This window comes from Arachis hypogaea, chromosome 18, assembly GCF_003086295.3.
Source record: "Arachis hypogaea cultivar Tifrunner chromosome 18, arahy.Tifrunner.gnm2.J5K5, whole genome shotgun sequence".
Taxonomy (NCBI): domain Eukaryota; kingdom Viridiplantae; phylum Streptophyta; class Magnoliopsida; order Fabales; family Fabaceae; genus Arachis; species Arachis hypogaea.
The window spans coordinates 25,940,947-25,961,146 of record NC_092053.1 but is presented as its reverse complement, the minus strand read 5'-3'; positions in this window follow the sequence as shown (position 1 = coordinate 25,961,146).

The following is a 20,200-nucleotide window of genomic DNA, read 5'->3' as shown; positions in this document are numbered from 1 at the left end:
GAGAAAAAAAAACAAAGTCAATCCACGACCACTTAATACAATTTAAGAATACGAGAAACTAGTATTTCACTCCTATTCCCGAACTTAAAATAGTCAAGATGGCCATCAATGGTCTCGATTTCAATATTCAAAAGAAGTTAGTAAACCAGTAATTTTAAAATTTGGCTCAGTTAGCTGATAAAGTATAGCAAATAAAGAAAAAGAGAAATTAGAGTCAAGTAAAAGAAAATCTTTCTTTAACAAGAAAGTGAATTATGTCGACTGTATAAGTAAGGAAGAGTCCCACAATGAATTTGCCTTTGTTGTAGAATTAAAAGATGGACCTCCATATGTGTGTCGATCTCTTAATCCAGCAAAAGATAAAACTCCTTTGTTAGGAGGAAGAATCTATTCTTTTGATTTGACAAAAGCTGTACAAATATTCGACAAGTTATTAAAAGACAAACAGTCGGTACTCCCTGAAGGAAAGAGAATCTGTTTCTGAAATAAGAAATAAAAAGTTTTGTAAATTCCATCAAGCATATGGGCATTATACTAATAATTGTGTATGTTTCAAGGACTTGATACAAAAGGCTATTGAGGATGGTCGACTGAAGTTTACAGAGAAGCTTAAAATAAAAGTAGATTCTGATCCTTTTTAGATCACATCAAAATTTTCTTAAACAGAGGATATAACTTTCTTGATCAATGTGACCTCTGTCTAGCCCATGAAAAAAGACGATCAGTTCAAACTTTATATGTTCAAAATAAAAAGACCGATCTATCCAAAAGCGGGAAAAGACTTGTTGGATTTTTTGCTAAGGTAAAGGGAAGAAGAAGGGAATGTCGCCATATGCCCTCGATGCAATGCTCCATTCGACACATCAGCTGTTAAGGCTTTTGACTCTTATAAAAAGAGTAGAGATCGGGTTTACCAAGAGAAATTGAGGTAATCCCAATTAAAGCAGGGAGGTAAGAGTCAAGACTATTCTAATGTGGCTATCAAACAACAGATGCGCACTATCATTACAGTTGATCAGAAACTTTAAATAGTATCAAATCGAACTAGAGTTCCTCTCTCTAATGTATTAAACAAATAAGTACAAAATAATGCTCCCAAACTACTCGAAGAATTATAATTTCAACGTTCTTAGAGGAGGTTTTGAAATTTGGGCTGGAAATCAAAATAGATGTGCTTCTCGATGAGGGCATACAAAAGAGGTGGTGGTCGAGTACGATCTTGACGCAACTTCCAGGATAGAGCTCCCTTCATTCCAAGAGTTGTCTCTCAAGCACAGGGTGCTTATGTCAACACAAAGAGTTCATACCCAGAGTTGAGCAAAGAGGGCAAGTTGCCTCAAAAGCAAGAACAGAAGGAGGATAAAGCATCCTCGATGATTAAGAGCCAAGAGTCAAAAGATAAGCTAAAGAAACCTCGTTAACCAAGCCGGTTCCCAAAGGGAAGGAAGAGGAGGAAGCATTGACAGAAACGTTCGACTCTGGATTCGAGGATAACCTAGATGTGATGTTTGGAGAAACTGGCTTTGGATATGTGGCCACAGTGTCTGTTCTCCCTTTCGACTTCCAGGGTAACCCTAAAAGGCTTTGGAGTTGTCTCGAGGGAGATTGTGATGATTTCATTCCAGGAGACAAATGCTGGTTCGTCAAGAATGGATTGATTAAAGAAGGATTGTTCAAGAAATCGGATGAAATTACCAAAGGTCATCTTCGACCTTCGCATCCTGGTTGATGCAGGAGCAACGGTTAATTTATTGCCTGAAAGTATGCTACCCTTGTTCCAAAAGACAGTCGAAGATCTGATAGAATCAAACTTCATTGTCATTGGGTTTAATGGTAGATAGACAATAGCCTTGAGAATGATCCTACTCAGGGTCAAAGTAAGAAGTGACAAATGACCAACAATGTTTATAGTAGTACCTACCAAAGTAATTATTAACTTGTTATTCTGAAGAGATTCGATCCATGGAGTAGGGACAATACCCTAGACCCTGCATCAGAAGTTGGTGTTTTAGGATGAGGATGGAAGGATCAAAGTTGATGGCAGTCCTTGCTATGTCAAACAAATTAACATTGGCTTCAAAGAGTATCATACTAGTGTTCGACCACTAGATATTCGTATAAACACCTTTAACCCTACTCTCATCAAAGGTTGCTATGTAGGGGCTCACGGCATGAAGTTGGTCCCTAAGGCCAAGGAGAACTTGGCCACAAAATCTATTTAATGGATATATCGAGCCATTGGGCTCAACTCTCAGCTCAACTCTCAGCCTACATGGCTGAGAAGAAAGAGTACATCGGTGAACGTGCACTAGATTGTATGCATGATCTCGACCCCTTAGGGTTTGAGAAGTCTAATTTTTTTTTTCAGAAAAATTGCACAATAAAAAAGTTGAAGTACAAGATCCTCTTGTTGAAGTTGAGATTGGTAGAGAAGGTTGAATTACTTATGTAAGTAAATGCCTAGACCCCCAATTTCAAAAGGAGTTAATAAAGGTGTTAAAAGAACACCAAGATTGTTTTGCTTGGCAATACGAGGAGATGCATGGGTTGGATAGATCGCTAGTCAAGCATAAGCTTACCATCCTTGAGAATACTTGACTTATCAAATAAGATCCAAGACATTTTGCCCCTAAAATCATGGAAAAAGAAAATCAAAGAGGAAGTTGAATAATTGTTGAAAGCTGGATTCATTCGAACAGCGAGGTATGTCAAATGGATTTTTAATATTGTGCCTGTAATTAAGAAAAATAGAAAGTTAAGAGTGAGTATTGATTTTAGGGATTTGAATAAAGCTACTCCAAAAGATGAGTATCACATGCCAATTGCCGCGATGTTAATCGACTCTGCAGTAGGAAGCGAACTTTTGAGCTTCAAGGATAGATACTCGGGATATAATCAAATATTCATATCTCAAGAATACGTATCAAAGACGGTGTTTCATTGCCTAGGAGCTATCGGTACTTGTGAATGGCTAGTCATGCCATTTGGCTTAAAGAATGCAGGGAAAACTTACTAGAGAGTAATGAACTCGATTTTTCATGATTTCATTGGTAAGTTCATGAAAATTTATATCGATGATATGGTTGTGAAGTCAGGGTTGAAACGATCTCATTTAAATCATTTAGAAATCACTTTTAAGAGAATAAGACACCATCGACTGAAAATGAATCTATTAAATGTGCTTTTAGTGTATCTGCAAGAAATTTCCTTGGATTTATAGTGCAGAAAAAAGGAGTAGCCATCGACACTAACAAATGCATGGCTATTTTTGACTCAGCATCTCCTAAGAATAAGAAAGAACTCCAATCTTTCTTGGGTAAAGTCAATTTCTTCGACGTTTCATTTCAAACCTTTCAGGTAAAATAAAGATATTTATTCCTTTATTGAAATTGAAACAGGGAGAAAAGTTTAAATGGGAGGATGAGCACCAAGACGCATTCGACCAGATAAAGCAATATTTGACTTCGCCACCAATCTTAGTGCCAATCAAGCAAAGTCGACCACTGAAATTATACATAGCTGCATCAAAAATAACTTTGGGAAGCATGTTGGCCCAAGAAAATGAAGATGGTAACGAGAGAGTAGTTTACTATCTAAATTGAATGTTGATTGATGTAGAGTCTATATATAGTGTGATTGAAAAGCTTTGCTTAGCTCTTTATTTCTCTTGTACTAAACTAAAAATTATTTAATTGGAAGATATGTTCATGTCGTGTCAAAGTTTGATGTATCAAATACATGCTTTCTTATCCAATTTTAAGAGATCGAATTGGAAAATAGATGTTAACATTAATTGAATTTTCTTTATTCTACGTCCCTACTAGGGCTGTCAAAGAACAAGTAATTGCTAATTTCCTAGCAAATTACCCTTGTGTTAACATTGACGATAAGATCATCAAGAATGTAACTGGATATTTAGAACTTAAGTCTTGGAGGTTATTCTTCAATGGATCTAAACATCAATATGGGTGTAACAGCCTAATTACCATAAGCCTTACCCCATGTCGTAAAGCAAAAGATAACTAAGTGCCACGACAATTCTAAGGCTTATACGATATTAGATAGGTATATATAGAAAGAGATAGTAATTCGAGAAGCCCGATGAAGAAGGTATAGCTCAAAAACAGAAACAGAAAAGCGCGAAGCGTTCACACGATAACTAAAAGCATAAGGATAAGATACAGGTACAAGTTAACAAAGTATATGTAGATATATAGGCATATTAGTCATAGATACTAGCCACAGCCCGCGGAGTTTAGGCCGACCAGTTACATACAGACATAACAGAATTTTTGAGTTAAAACAACTTATACAACTTATCTCTCAAAGTCAAGCCTCTAAGGCACAAAGTATAAATATACAAAAGATAGAGAGAACTACAACAAAATATCCAAAATGCAAAATATGAAAAAAGATCATCCGCTCCGTCACCATCTCGCAACTCACCGAGGTGAGTTACGACCTGCATCTGAAAAATAACAACAGAATATGGTATGAGAACCGGAGGTTCTTAATATGGTAACAGTGCCCAGTGATGTAAGATATAAGGTTTTGGGATGCCAAAGGCAATCCTAGAACTTCACATCAAACTTAAGATTTAAATTTAAAGCAATGATAAATTTAAAACCATAATTCAAAACCATAATAAAATAGGGTAATCTAACTTAGGGAATTGCTAACTAAACTAACACCGCTATCCCACAGCTTTCACCAGTCTAACCTTCACGCGACCCTATCGCCACTACCTACCAAACCTCTATTAGATACAAACAAATAATTCATAGGTAAATGACATATATAGCAAGGAATTCAGGAAGCATATAAAAATGTTATTCAATTAGGCAAAACAATGCAAATAAGCAAAGCAAACAAACATATAGAAAATGCACATGATGAATGCTTGTCCTATTGGCTGTGATATCACATTGTCTGTTCAACTACCAACCCGACACATTTCCACGGGAATGTTGCCTTTCGATCACAAATATAAATGGAAACCCCCAGGGATATCGTGCCCGGCACACGGTCCAAGGGATATAGTGCCCAGCACACTCTTGTGATTCCGAAAGGATGTGAGCAGGACACCCAACCGCAAACCTCACACTGTCCAAGAATATAGTGCCCGGCACACTGTCCAAGGATATAGTTTCAGGCACACTCCGGCTACTTACAGATAGCCTCTCCATCAGAACCAAAAGCAAGACATCAGTCTCATTATCCATACTCATTCTTCTCCGAGTCTCAGACTCATCATAACCATCATTAGTCCATGATTTCACAGATTTATCATCATTTCAAGTTCTCATCATCATTACCCACATAACACCCCAAAACTTATCCTAAATTTCAAAACTTTATAACCAAACCAACTTAAAACCACAATACACACCAATTCACATTAGAACTTACCCTTTTGTCTCAAACCACCACTCCTACCAAATTTTCACTTATAATACATTATCCTCATAATCCTCAACCCCAATCATCAAAGTCATCATACGAAAATTATTTTTCAACCAACACACTCATCAATCATCATTCTGTCACTACCAATCATCATAATTAACATCATTCAACCTCAATATTCAACACCATTTATCAACAACAACATCAAAGTTCATCAAAATTATCAACATCATCACACATCATCATTTCAACAATTTTCAACAACCAATTCAATCCTATCCTAAGGTTTACTAGCCTAAGTGTCCAGAAATATTACATATTACATAGAGAAAATCTAAACTAAACCTCAGCCGATTCCCAATATACACAATACACCAAATGTGATCCCAATCAAGCTTTCAACCAAAATCAAGCCACCAATTCCAATCCAAATGCTTTCAAATAGCCAAGACAACTCCAACAAGCACCAATGCTCAACTAACATCATATATTTCACAAAAATCAAAACCTAATATTCACAATATACCAAACTATAAAGGTTTTTGAGAAACCTTATCTTATTCACAGAATTTGGGGATGAAACCCAACAATCCTCACTAATGATTAGCACCTAAATAACCAAAACACAAAAATTCACTCAAAAACCAAACTTTAAATTTAAAATTCACAAGGGCTAATAAATGGGCAGGGATTTTCAAAATTCTTAACATTTTGGTTAGATGAAACTAATGGGCTTAGCGAGAGCTTCGTGTAGCTGTAAACCATTCGCGAATCAGAACACCATAGCTCGAGTTATGGTTGAATGAAGTTGAAGATGAATAATGTTTTGTGAAACCCTTGCTCTCTTTCTCACTTCAGCAACTCAACCCTCATGTGTGTGTTTAATGAGCTTAAGTGGGTTCATTTGGGTGCTTATAATGTTGGGCTTGGGTCCAACTTGGGCCCGGTCCAATCCGTTAGCATTTTTAGCCCGTTTGGCCCAACTTTGGGCCAAACCTTTAAACTTAGCATCCGGTTTTTAATTCTAAATATTTTTCTATGTTTTTCTACTATTTTTATTATTCTCACACAGTACCGGACATATTTAAGCCGGTACTGCCGACTAATTTAGCGGTACGTATTTTTACGCAAATTTCTGTAGAAAATTGTATTTTCCAACTCAGAAAAATCTACTGAGTCCAAATATCATATTTAAATTTTATAATTAACATTCTAAATTTTTGAACCTATTTCAGGAAATTAAATTAATTTAATTAAGCGGTTAATTAATTACGGTTCTTGCATTCTCCCCACCAAATAAGAAATTTAGTTCCCAAAATTTAGTGATTACCTGAGAATAACTCGGGATAATTCTTCCGCATCTTCGGACTCAAGTTCCCAAGTGTGCTCTTCCATTCCAGCTCTTCTCCAAGCCACTTTGACCAACTGAACTTCCTTTCTGCACAATTTCTTTACACTAGTGTCATCAATTCTCACCGGTGTTACTTGAAGCGTCATGTTCTCCTTCAACTCAACTGACTCGGGTTCTAACACATGAGTCGCATCCGATGTGTACTTGTGGAATTGCGACCCATGAAATACGTCATGCAAGTTAGACAAACGTGGCAGCAAAGCTACTTGATATGCCACCGGCCTGACTCGTCTCAAAACCTCAAAAGGTCCAATCAACCTCATATTCAACTTCTTAGTTTTGATCGCCCTTCCAATTCCCGTTGTCGGAGTAACCCTTAGAAACTCATGCTCACCCATTTCAAATTCCAATGGTTTTCTTCCCTGATCCGCATAAATTTTCTGTCGACTTTACGCAGTTAAGATTCTGGCCCTAATCTGTTTGTTCTTCTCAGTGGTCTCTGCTACCAAATCTGGTCCCAACACACTTGTTTCACCGGCTTCATACCAACACAGTGGAGATTAGCACTTCCGTCCATACAAAACCTCATACGGAACCATTCCGATGCTCGTATGAAAGTTGTTGTTGTACACAAACTCCACCAACGGCATGTATCAGTCCCAACTTTCTGGTTGATCCAACACACACGTCCTTAGCATATCTTCCAACATCTGAATAGTTCTTTCTGACTATCCATCTGTTTACAGATGATACTCTGTGCTGTGACATAGTCTCGTACTGAAAGCTCGTTGAAAATCTCCCTAAAACATCAAAGTGAAACGAGGATCACGGTCTGACACTATACTTGATGGTACCCCGTGCAACCTTACTACCTCTTTAATATACAACCTCGCCAACTCCTCCAACGAGTATTTCATTCGTATCGGCAAAAAGTGAGCGGACTTGGTCAATCGATCTACGATCACCCAAACCGCATCAAAACCTGCTCTCATCCTTGGTAATCCCGACAAGAAGTTCATTGTAATTCCTTCCCACTTTCACTGAGGAATCTCAAGTGGCTATAGCATTTCCGACTGTCTCTAGTGCTCTATCTTCACCTTCTGATACCTCAGACATTTAGACACAAATATAGATACATCACCCTTCATCCCAGGCCACCAAAACATCTTCTTCAAATCATAATACATTTTTGTACTTCCTGGATGAATAGAGAATCCACTGTTATGCGCCTCTTTCAATATATCTTGTCACAAGTTACCAACATCCGGCACGCAAATCCTACCCTTGTACCTCCATATTCCGTCTCCGTCCCATGAAACTCCCCATTGCTTTCCTTTCTCAATTGCCGGAAATATTTTCTGTAACTCCTTATCGTCTTGTTGAGCTTTTAAAATCATAATCTTGAAGTCACTAGAGATCTACAGTTGGTTTAGGAATGCATTTCCATTTACTTCCCCGACACTCAACCTCAAATCCTTAAACTTGCTCACTAACTCTTCTTCCTTAATCATCATTCAAGCGATAGACAATGACTTCCTGCTCAAGACATCCGCTACAACGTTTGCCTTCCCGGGGTGATAACTCAATTCAAAATCATAATCTTTTAGTAGCTCCATCTATCTCCTTTGTCGCATATTTAGTTCTTTCTGATAAAAAATGTACTTGAGACTCTTGTGATCTGAGAAGACTCTAAACCTCACTCCGTACAAGTAGTGCTACCAAATCTTCAATGCAAACACATTCGCCATCAATTGCAAATCCTGAGTTGGGTAATTCACCTCATGTGGTCTTAGCTAACGCGAAGCATAAGCCATCACATTCTGGTGTTGCATTAATACACAACTCAAACCCTTAAACGAAGCATCACAATACACTTCAAACGGCTCGTGCGGTTCTGGCAAAATCAAAACAGGCACGAAAGTTAATTTCTCCTTCAAAGCTTGGAAGCTTTCCTCACATTCCATCGTCCACACAAACGGTACCTCCTTCCAGTTAATTTAGTCATCAGTAATGCAATTTGAGAAAACCCCTTGACGAATCTTCAATAATATCTGGCCAAGCCCAACAAAACTTCTAACCACTGTTACCGTTGTCGGCCTCTCTCATTCCATCACCGCCTCCACTTTCGAAAGATCCACCACTATTCCACCTTTACTCACCACGTGACCTAAGAATTTCACCTCCTCCTTCCAGAACTCGCACTCAGACAACTTTGCATACAATTTACGCTCATTCAGGATTTGTAACACAATCCTCAGGTGCTCTTCGTGCTCTTCTTCCGTCTTTGAGTAAACTATTATGTCATCTATGAACACCACCACAAACTTATCCAAAAATAGATCAAATACTCTATTCATGTAATCCATGAACATAGCAGGTGCATTCATCAACTTAAAGGACAACACCACAAACTCGTAGTGTCCTTAGCGCGTCATAAATGCAGTTTTCGAAATATCATCCTCCTTCACTCTTATCTGATGGTATCCTGATCTCAAATCAATCTTAAAAAATACCCCAGCTCCTTGCAATTGATCCATTAAGTCATCTATCATCGGCAATGGGTACTTGTTCTTTACTATCACTTTGTTTAACTGACAATAATCCACGCAGAGTCGTATTCCTCCATCTTTCTTCTTTGCTAATAAAGCTGGTGCTCCCTATGAAGACACACTCGGTCTAATGAACTTCTTATCCAGAAGCTCTTCTAACTGAGTCTTAAGTTCAGCCCTTTGAGGTGGGAATTCGGGAATATCTTCAGAAAACACGTCTGGGAACTCCCTAACTACCGAAATTTGATCTAACCTCTGTTCATCACCTAACGCATTCAAAGCCAAAGGCATATAATCCTGACACTCTTTCCCCGCTACAATTCACCAACACAGAGTTCAAGTAATAACCCTCAGCTACCACTACTCCCCCTTCTCCTTCCGGCATAAACCGAATTGATCGCTCAAAACAATCCAGCAATACTCGGTTCTTTGACAACTAATTAAATCCCAAAATCATCTGCAATCCCACTATTGGCAAACAGATTAAATCGTGAACAAACTCTCTATCCTCAATCTTGAAAGATATTTGCCTACAACCTGATCTAGTTACAGCCGTCTGATACGGGGTATGCACATGCAAATCAAAGGCTAATTCTGACATTCTCAATCCTAGTTCCTCAACTTTATCAAATGCAATAAACGAATGTGAAGCTCCAGTATCATACAATGCAACTAATATTTTGTCACCAATTAAACATATACTTCTCATCAAAGGATCCGCCTTAGCAGCATCACTGGCGTCCACAACAAACATCCGACCTTGTTGTGGATTCCGGCCTGCATTCGGGTTCCTCCCATGAGTGCAATCCCTCGCCATGTGACCAGGAAATCCACAATTGAAGCAACCATCTCTTCCCCTCGCCAGGTGAAAATGATCATAAGTAGGTCTCCTAGTGTTGCCTTGACCTTGAGAGCATTGAGGTTCTTGTCCACCCCTCTTGAAATTCTGACCTCTCGGCTGAAAGTACTTACCTCAGCCTCTGTTGTTGTTTGCTCCTCTAGGATCTCTTGTTAGTGCCACCTTCTTAGTGCATTCCTCAACCACTCGGGCTTTGTTCACCAACTTGGAAAACACATGAATCTCCAAAGGAGCCACAGCAGTCATAATAATATCCCTCAAACCTCCTTGATACTTGATACACTTCCAACTCTAATAGGACTCCGGGGCGCCCTAACATACCCTTAAGAACCTACAGAGTTCCTCAAATCTACTAGTGTACTCGGCCACGGACAATGAGCCTTGCTTTAGCTGCAAAAGCTCCAACTCCCTAGCTTCTCTTACTGATTCAGGAAAGTATTTCTTGTAAAAAGCCGTCTGAAACACGTCCTAAGGAATGTTGGTATTCTGAAGTTATAGTTATCGGCATTCTCCTTGCCATTAATTTTGAGCCTCCCCTAACAGTTGGTACGCCATAAACTCCACAAATTGATTGTTCATAACATGCTGGGCTTGCAGAGCACGTTTCATGGCTTGGAATCAATTATCTGCTTCAGTAGGGCTGTTTGACCCTTTAAAAGTCGGTGGATGAACTTTTAGAAATGAAGCCAAGGTCATCGGAATACCACCCAAGTTTTTATCGTCTCCTTCTCCATTCCCATTTCTATTTCCATTCCCGTTCCCATCCGGTTGACCCATCCTTTCCATAGCTTGCATAGTTATAGTAGCATTCGCTTCCATAGTGTTAGCCAAGTTGGTCATCACCGCCATAAACTCGGCATGTTCATTAACGGGTTGATTACCCTCATTGCCTCTCCGTGCACTCGTACGATCTTATCCACAAGTATCCATTAGGGTTTCTATTTATACCAAACATTCGATATTAAGGTGATCAGTCTCAATATCAAAAGCCTAGTGCATCAATTATCCCAAAAAGATACTCACAAACAAGGATGCTATACACATATCAAGCAGATAAACCTAAATAGCAAGAAAGAAAAAGACACAAAGTATGCTATGAAACACAATCGGTCCATCCCTCAGGCCCACGAGGATGAACCGCTCTTATACCACTAAATATAATAGCCTAATAACCCTAAGCCTTATCTCATGCCGTAAAGCAAAAGATAACTAAGTGCCACGACAATTCTAAGGCTTATACGATATTATATAGGTATATATAGAAAGAGATAGTAATTCGAGAAGCCCGATGAAGAAGGTACAGCTCAAAAACAGAAACAGAAAAGCGCGAAGCGTTCACACGATAACTAAAAGCGTAAAGGATAAGATACAGGTACAAGATAACAATGTATATGTAGATATATAGGCATAATAGCCATAGAATACTAGCCACACCCCGTGGAGTTTAGGCCGACCAGTTACATACAGACATAACCGAATTTTTGAGTTAAAACAACTTATACAACTTATCTCTCAAACTCAAGCCTCTAAGGCACAAAGTATAAGTATACAAAAGTTAGAGAGAACTACAACAAAATATCCAAAATGCAAAATGTGATAAAAGATCCTCCACTCCGTCACTATTTCGCAACTCACCGAGGTGGGTTACGACCTGCATCTGAAAAACAACAACAGGATATGGTATGAGAACCAGAGGTACTTAATATGATAACAGTGCCCACTGATGTAAGATATAAGGTTCCGAGATGCCAAAGACAATCCTAGAACATCACATCAAACTTAAGAAATAAATTTAAAACAATGCTAAATTTAAAACCATAATTCAAAACCATAATAAAACAGGGTAATGTAACTTTAGGGAATTGCTAACTAAACTAACACCGCTGTTCCACAGCTTTCACTAGCCTAACCTTCACACGACCCTATCGCCACCACCTACCAAACCTCCTCAACCTCAGTGACTAACACAATTAGATACAAACAAATAATTCACAGGTAATATGACATATATAGCAAGGAATTCAGGAAGGATATAAACATGTTATTCAATTAGGCAAAACAATGCAAGTAGGCAAAGCAAACAAACATATAGAAAATGCACATGATGAATGATTGTCCTATTGGCTGTGATATCACATTGTCGGTTCAACTACGAACCCGACACATTCCCATGAGAATGTTGCCTTTCAATCACAAATATAAATGGGAACCCCCAGTGATATCATACCCGGCACACGGTCTAAGGGATATAGTGCCCAGCACACTCTTGTGATTCCGAAAGGATGTAAGCAAGACACCCAACCGCAGACCTTACACTGTCCAAGGATATAGTGCCTGGCACACTGTCCAGGGATATAGCGCCCGTCACACTGTTCAGGGATATAGTACTCGGCACACACCGACTACTTACAGATAGCCTCTCCATCAGAACCAAAAGCAAGACATCAGTCTCATTATCCATACTCATTCTTCTCTGAGTCTCAGACTCATCATAACCATCATTAGTCCATGGTTCCACAGATTTATCATCATTTCAAGTTCTCATCGTCATTACCCACATAACACCCCAAAACTTACCCTAAATTTCAAAACTTTATAACCAAACCAACTCAAAACCACAATACACATCAATTCACATCAGAACTTACCCTTTTGTCTCAAACCACCACTCCTATCAAATTTCCACTTATAATACGTTATCCTGATATTCCTCAACCCCAATCATCAAAGTCATCATACGAAAACCATTTCTCAACTAACACACTCATCAATCATCATTCTATCACTACCAATCATCATAATTAACATCATTCAACCTCAATCTCAATATTCAACACCATTTATCAACAACAACATCAAACTTCATCAAAATTATCAACATCATCACATTATTACACATCATCATTTCAACAATTTTTAATAACCAATTCAATCCTATCCTAAGGTCCACTAGCCTAAGTGTCCAAAAATATTACATATTATATAGAGAAAACTGAAACCATACCTTGACTGATTCCCAATATGCATAATATACCAAATGTGATCCCAATCAAGCTTTCAATTAAAATCAAGCCACCAATTCCAATCCAAATGCTTCCAAATAACCAAGAAAACTCCAACAAGCACCAATGCTTAACTAACATCATATATTTCATAAAAATCAAAACCTAATATTCACAATATACCAAACTACAAGAGTTTTTGAGAAATATTACCTTATCCACAGAAATTGAAGATGAAACCCAACAATTCCTCACTAATGATTATCACATAAACAACCAAAACACAAAAATCCACTCAAAAACTAAACCTTAAATTCAAAATTCACAAGGGCCGAGAATTGGGCAGAAATTTTTGAAATTCTTACCACTTTGGTTAGCTGAAACTAACGGGCTCAGAAAGAGTTTCGCGCAGCCGCAAACCGTTCGCGAATTGGAGTACTGTAGCTCGAGTTATGGTTGAATGAAGTTGAAGATGAATAGTGTTTGGTGAAACCCTTGCTCTCTTTCTCACTTCAGCAACTCAACTGTCATGTGTGTGTTTAATGAGCTGAAGTGGGTTCATTTGAGTGCTTATATATGTTGGCCTGGGCCCAACTTAGGCCCGGTTCAACCCGTTAGCGTTTTTAGCTCGTTTGGCCCAACTTTGGGCCAAACCTTTAAAATTAGCACCCGGTTTTCAATTCTAAATATTTTCTAAGTTTTTTTACTATTTTTATTATTCTCATACAATACCAGACAGATTTAAGTAGGTATGCGTTTTTACGCAATTTTCTGTAGAAAATTACATTTTTCAACTCAGAAAAATCTATTGAGTCCAAATATCATATTTAAATTTTTTAGTTAACATTCTAAATTTTTGAACCTATTTCGGACAATTAAATTATTTTAATTAAGCAGTTAATTAATTACGGTTCTTACAATGGGGTTGGAGTTGGAATAATAATAATCACTCTTGATGACATGCTAACTAAATTTATGTTTCGATTAGAGTCAGGATTGTCAAATAATGAAGCAAAATATGAGGCCTTGATCATTCGGCTAGAATTATTAATCGAAAAGGGGCTCGAACGGTCCAAATATTGAGAGATTCAGAACTAGTGATTCAACAGTTAGTCAGAAATTATCGCGTCATAAGCCAAAATTTGGCTAAGTATTTTGTAGTGGCATTTCAACTATTAACTATATTCGACTCCGTATCAGTAAAACACAAATTTAGAAAGTCGAATTAAGATGCTAATGAATTTGCTCAAATGACTTTTGGCTATAAAATATCTTTCAATTTGATGGAAGAGTTTACTGAAATCAAAACCAATTTGACGCATTTGGATTTAAGAAAAGTTTGTTGTGCAAACGCAATAGACCTAAGTGATTGGAGGTTCAAGATCGTCGACTATCTCAAAAATCTCAATCAAAGAATAGATTGAAAGGTTAAGTACCTAGCATTGAACTTTGTATTAATTAAAGGGGAGTTGTTTAAGAAAAGTGTCGATGGTTCTTTACTCCAGTGTATTGGCATTCAAGAAGCTCATTTAGCTATGGCTGAGGTACATGAACTCATGAAGGTATTTGTAGAGCTCAACCGTCGGATCAAAAAATGAATTGGATCTTGTGTCGATAAGGATTGTATTGGCCTTCAGTGATGAGGATTGTATTGAATTTGCTCGACACTGTGATCAATACCAAATGCATGCACCTATTCAAAGAGTTCCTGCCTCCGATTTACATGCTATATTCAAACCATGGCCATTTAAGGGATGAGCTCTGTAACAATCCAATTTCTAACATGTCATGATCACACTAGAAACTAGGCGTTTGTAACTTGCTTTCCTATTTAGAAACTAATATTTATTATATGAGCCTGTTTCGTTATTAAAGCTCAGTAGTTATTTTGCCGAAATTTTTTTTAAAACGTTTAGTTTAATAAGCAGAAACATTCAAAAATAAATTCACAAATAATAACTGATGAAGTAGTACCAGAATTTTCACAAATTTACGTCGCATGATGATTGACATCACTAGGAGTAGCTAGTTATTAACTACTTACATAATTGAATACATATAATATCCCTAATACCTCTAAGCTACAAAAGCGAGGGAATAACACTCTAGGTCTTCAGAAACTTGAGCCAAATTGACGCCATCAAAATGCCATATATCATCTATCACTCCTTTGTGTAATTATACGTCATTACTGGGTCGTTGGTGTTCCATCTGAAGGGGAGGAAAAGGGTAAGAACTTGAGGGTTCTTAGTAAGGTCGAGGTTGTTATTTAAATTCATTATTTTCGTATTATTACCAGTCGATAGTGCTTGATCATAAGATACAAGAATAACAGATAACATGAAACACAAAGTAATAGTAAACAAACAGGGAATCTAGGAAGTGGAAAAAAATAACTAAACACACACAAATACAGAAAGTATAACAGGCAAATATGCGGCAAACAAATATGATGCATGTCTGGTCCTAATGCAGGTTATGAGCTCATGTGTCGATTTCTACCTGCTCTCGACGTAACCCAGTATCCAGTCCGGATAAGGCTTTTCTAAAGCAAAACCAAATTAAGCAGGTTGGCAATAAACTCTGTAAGCAACTCTCTTACAAGAACAGTTCTCTGGCTAAGTATTCACGTTATACCTCTGTAAGTGACCACGTCTTACAGGAACATCTTGTCAGGTTGAGTATGTATGGAAAAGCAATTCCAATCCACGGGCGTCCCCATCCTTATTTTCAATCCAAAGGCCAAATTAAAACAACATTCCCGATTTCTGTAAGCAACATCCAACTTACAGATTCCACTTTTCTTATCCGTTAGGGCTTAATCATTCACTTTATAAGTCTCAATTTTCTTTTCTTTTTGTACTTATATTTTTATTCGTCTTACTTCATCTTTTTCAGTTCTATAATTAAACATAACTCTCTTCTCGAACTTTTCATAAGTGTTTTATGAATAGATTCTTAGAATTTTGGCTATTAAATTATCTTTTTACGTCTTTTACTATAATTACCGTTATATTTTTAAATTTTACAGTACTTACCTCAACTTTTACTTAAATTTTTTTTATATTTTTTAATTTTTAAATAGTACACTTACATCTTAAGTTTAATTTCATAATTTTAATTAATTATAATTTAGTCCATAAGTCTAAATTAATTATATTTTAACTATCTAATTTTTTACTAATTACACTAATTCTTTCACATTTATATTAGTTATGTTTTAACCCTAAAACTTTAATAAATTACATTTTTTATTATTATTTTTTGAAAATTCTGTTTCACTTTTTATCAGGCTTTTTTATTTAAATAAAATAAAGAGAATCAATATTATTAGATTTGCCTAAACCAAATTTTAAAACGTGAATCCCCTCTTTCTATTAATATTTAATCGTCACAAGACTTTGTGCTTTTGATAATATGTAAATCACCACACCCTAGGACGATTTATGCATTGAACTCATTCTAGAAATGCACATAAATTGCCCCAGGACTTTGAGTTTTTCAAATTGAATATAACTCTATGATTTATAGTGTTTTTCATCTAAAAGACTATGGAATAGCACGATCTATGTGCAAAATGGTAACTCACAGTACCCTAGCACGATTTACGTACAAAATTCTAAAAAAAAAATGTTAAATTTTATGTTATCTTATAATTTTATTTCAGATATTTAAATAAATTTTAATATCTTTTAAGTACTCTCAATACTCGTTAGTATTCTAATAGGATCAATAGAATTATAATACAAAATAAAAAATTTGATCCATACAAAAAAAATAACAATAACGATAAAAAAAATTTATATAAACAAAAAAATAAAGAATTTTATAAAAATAATAATATCAATGAGAGAGTATTAAAAAAATATTATATTAATTAAAAAATAGCCAAAAAATAAAACTAATTTTTAATATTTACGTGATTTTTTAATAAAAAAATTATAATGATTCAAATGCAAGAAAAATAGTTAGTCCGCGTACATACACACGTATTTTCATAATAAGTGTCTTATATTAGAAGAAAATGTATTTTAATATTTTTTTTTTTGTGTTAAAAAGAATTAATAACAAATATTTGATTCAAGAATAAATACTATATGTCTAATTATTTGTATAAATATTATTTAATCTAATTAAAATAAAATGCAACATGAAATGGCCAAAAGTTAATATTATTTTAAATATTATTAGTTCTAAATGAATAGTTTTTTTTTTCAACCAAATTCTCAATTAAATATTCATTTTCTAACTTTTAAAAATTAGTCTTTTTTAGTAAATAAGTCTTTCAGTCTTTCTTCTATCAATAGTGTAGTGTCTTTTATCTAGTTATAATTTATATTATATTTTTTAAAACTTTACATATGTGTTATTTTTGCAAATTTCTGTGTTATTTTCAAAATTTGTGTTCTTTTTACCATTTTTTAATGAATTAGCTTAAAATTTAATAAAAAATAAGTAACGAAAAAGAAATTTTTAGAAACTTTGTATAAGACTTAATTAAAAAAATATAATATTTTTCTTTATCAAATTAAAGAAATTATACTTATATAATTTAAGTTTACTTTGCATTATTTTCGGTCACAAAATGAATTAGTTTAAAATTTAACAAAAAAGAATAGGAGAGGAAAAAGAACTATAAACACTATAAACTATGTTAAGGTACTGTGAGTTATTCCATTTGTATATAAATTATGTTAGGATACTGTGAGTTATCTTTTACACATAAATTGTGCTACTCTATAGTGTTTTAGGTGAAAAACACTATAAAGTATGCTATCCAAGTTATATTTAATTTAAAAAGTTTAAAATTCTGAAATGATTTATGTGCATTTCTAGAATAAATTTAATGCATAAATCATCCTAAAATACGATGATTTCATATTATCAAAAGAACAAAGCTTGAGATTATTTATATATTAATAAAGATAAGAGATTCATGTTTTAAAATTTGATTTAGAAAAATCTAATAATATTGATTTTTTTATTTTATTTAAATAAAAAACTTTTTATTATATACAAAACGTGACACTTAACATTAATAACTAACGCCCAACGTCTTTAATTTATTAATTTTTTATTTTATTTATTACTATTATTTTATTATTTATTTATTTATTTATTTATTTATTTATTTATTTATTTATTTATTTAATACACCAAGGGGCTTTAACTGAATGAATTGAGGTTGAGTAAAAGCCATTTGTTTGAGGATTGAGATCTTAGGACACTGTATAATTCAAGATCCTCATAAACTATTCAAAGTTCTAATGATCACTTTTCCTGCGCTCTACTACAGGAAAGCTAGCCTGGTGGATCTACTACACGCTAAGAAGCAAGTCCCGACTAACTAAGTAAATCCGGGTTAGACTGAAAGTGACTAGAAATTGCTATCTTCTTTTACTAATGATAGAGCAAAGCATAGCCATGTTTAAACCGAAGGCAATAGTGATTCCAGTGTTTACTGAACTATATCTCTATCTATTAGTTATATGGCTTAAATAAAGAGTTTAGACTTACGATACCAAAAAACCAAGCCACGGCTTTCTTAGGCGCCCAGCGCCTAGCGCCATTTTGTTCATATATATATATATATATAGACGAATTCAGAAAGTTTAGTATGGAGGGGCCGAATTTTAGATAAATTTTTTTTCATTTCATAAAAATAATTAACATATAGTTATTAGAGAGTTAGTTTTTCAAAAAATTTATCTATATATATAATTATAAATTTTTTTCATAATTTTATTTTTAATATGATAGTTACATAAAAAAATATAACAATATCAATAGTATATTATAAAATTATAAAGTACCAATAATTTATAACGTGTTTAGTTAAAAATGATCACATATCTTATTAATTAAAATTAATTCTTTCAAAATTTTTAAAAATTTAAAAATAAATGATAAATTATTAATTATTTAAAAGACACAATACCTTTATAGAATATAAGATATAAGATATTTTTATAAAAAATTTTCTTTCAATAACGTAAATTTAGAAGAAAAATAAGTATTTTTTATAAGAAAAAAATATCTAAAGTACATAACATGATTACCAAAATATAACTACGTAAGTTATTATTAATATAATAATATAAATTTTAAATATGTTAATATAAAATAAACAAATAATTTATTTTAAATAAATATAGAGATTATTATATAAAAACTAATTTAAAAGTTACAAAGACTTAAGGGTATGATATTAAATTAGTTAAGTAAAAAATATTAGAGAATTAAATAATTAAAACATAAATCTATCACATAATAAAAAATAATACATATAAAAATACTAAATTATATAATATTTTTTATTTTTTTAAATACATATCTCATATATAAATATAGTTTCTAAAAATTTCGGGAGGGCCGAAACCACTACTCGCTCCTCTCTCTCTCTCTCTCTCTCTCTCTCTCTCTCTCTCTCTCTCTCTCTCTCTCTCTCTCTCTCTACATATATATATATAAAATTGTACATCAATGCTACAAATCAAAATGATACACAGAAAGATATTTAAGTATATCCTCTCCATGAGAGTATTTAAAAAATAATACTTCGAATTCTCATCTAATAGAAAATTTTGTGACTTATAAGAATTTCCTTTAAAGATTTTTCTATTATCATTAAAGATTTAACATATCAGTGTGTTTTAATTGAAACCCATATTTCAAGACCTAAAGCAGAGCTGGTTATCCACAAATTAGAATTTGATTCCTGCTGCGTGAGTGAAACTTTGGGATATATATATATCCTAAACTACTATTATACTATTATATAGGATTATCGTAAAGGGCTGGCGACTTGGTTTGTTTTTAGTTGGGTGTGGCGCTCATATTCTCATGCTTGACATTAGTGGTTTTACGTTCGGCGTTTATATTTTTTTTTTCTTTTTTGCTTTTAAAAAATATTAAAAACATCAAATAATATAATTTTATGTATTAAAAAAAATTCATTCAGTAATCAAGTAACAAAACATAGTTTAATTATGTTTAATTTATTAAACCTTACTTCTCGAAATTAGCTCACAGA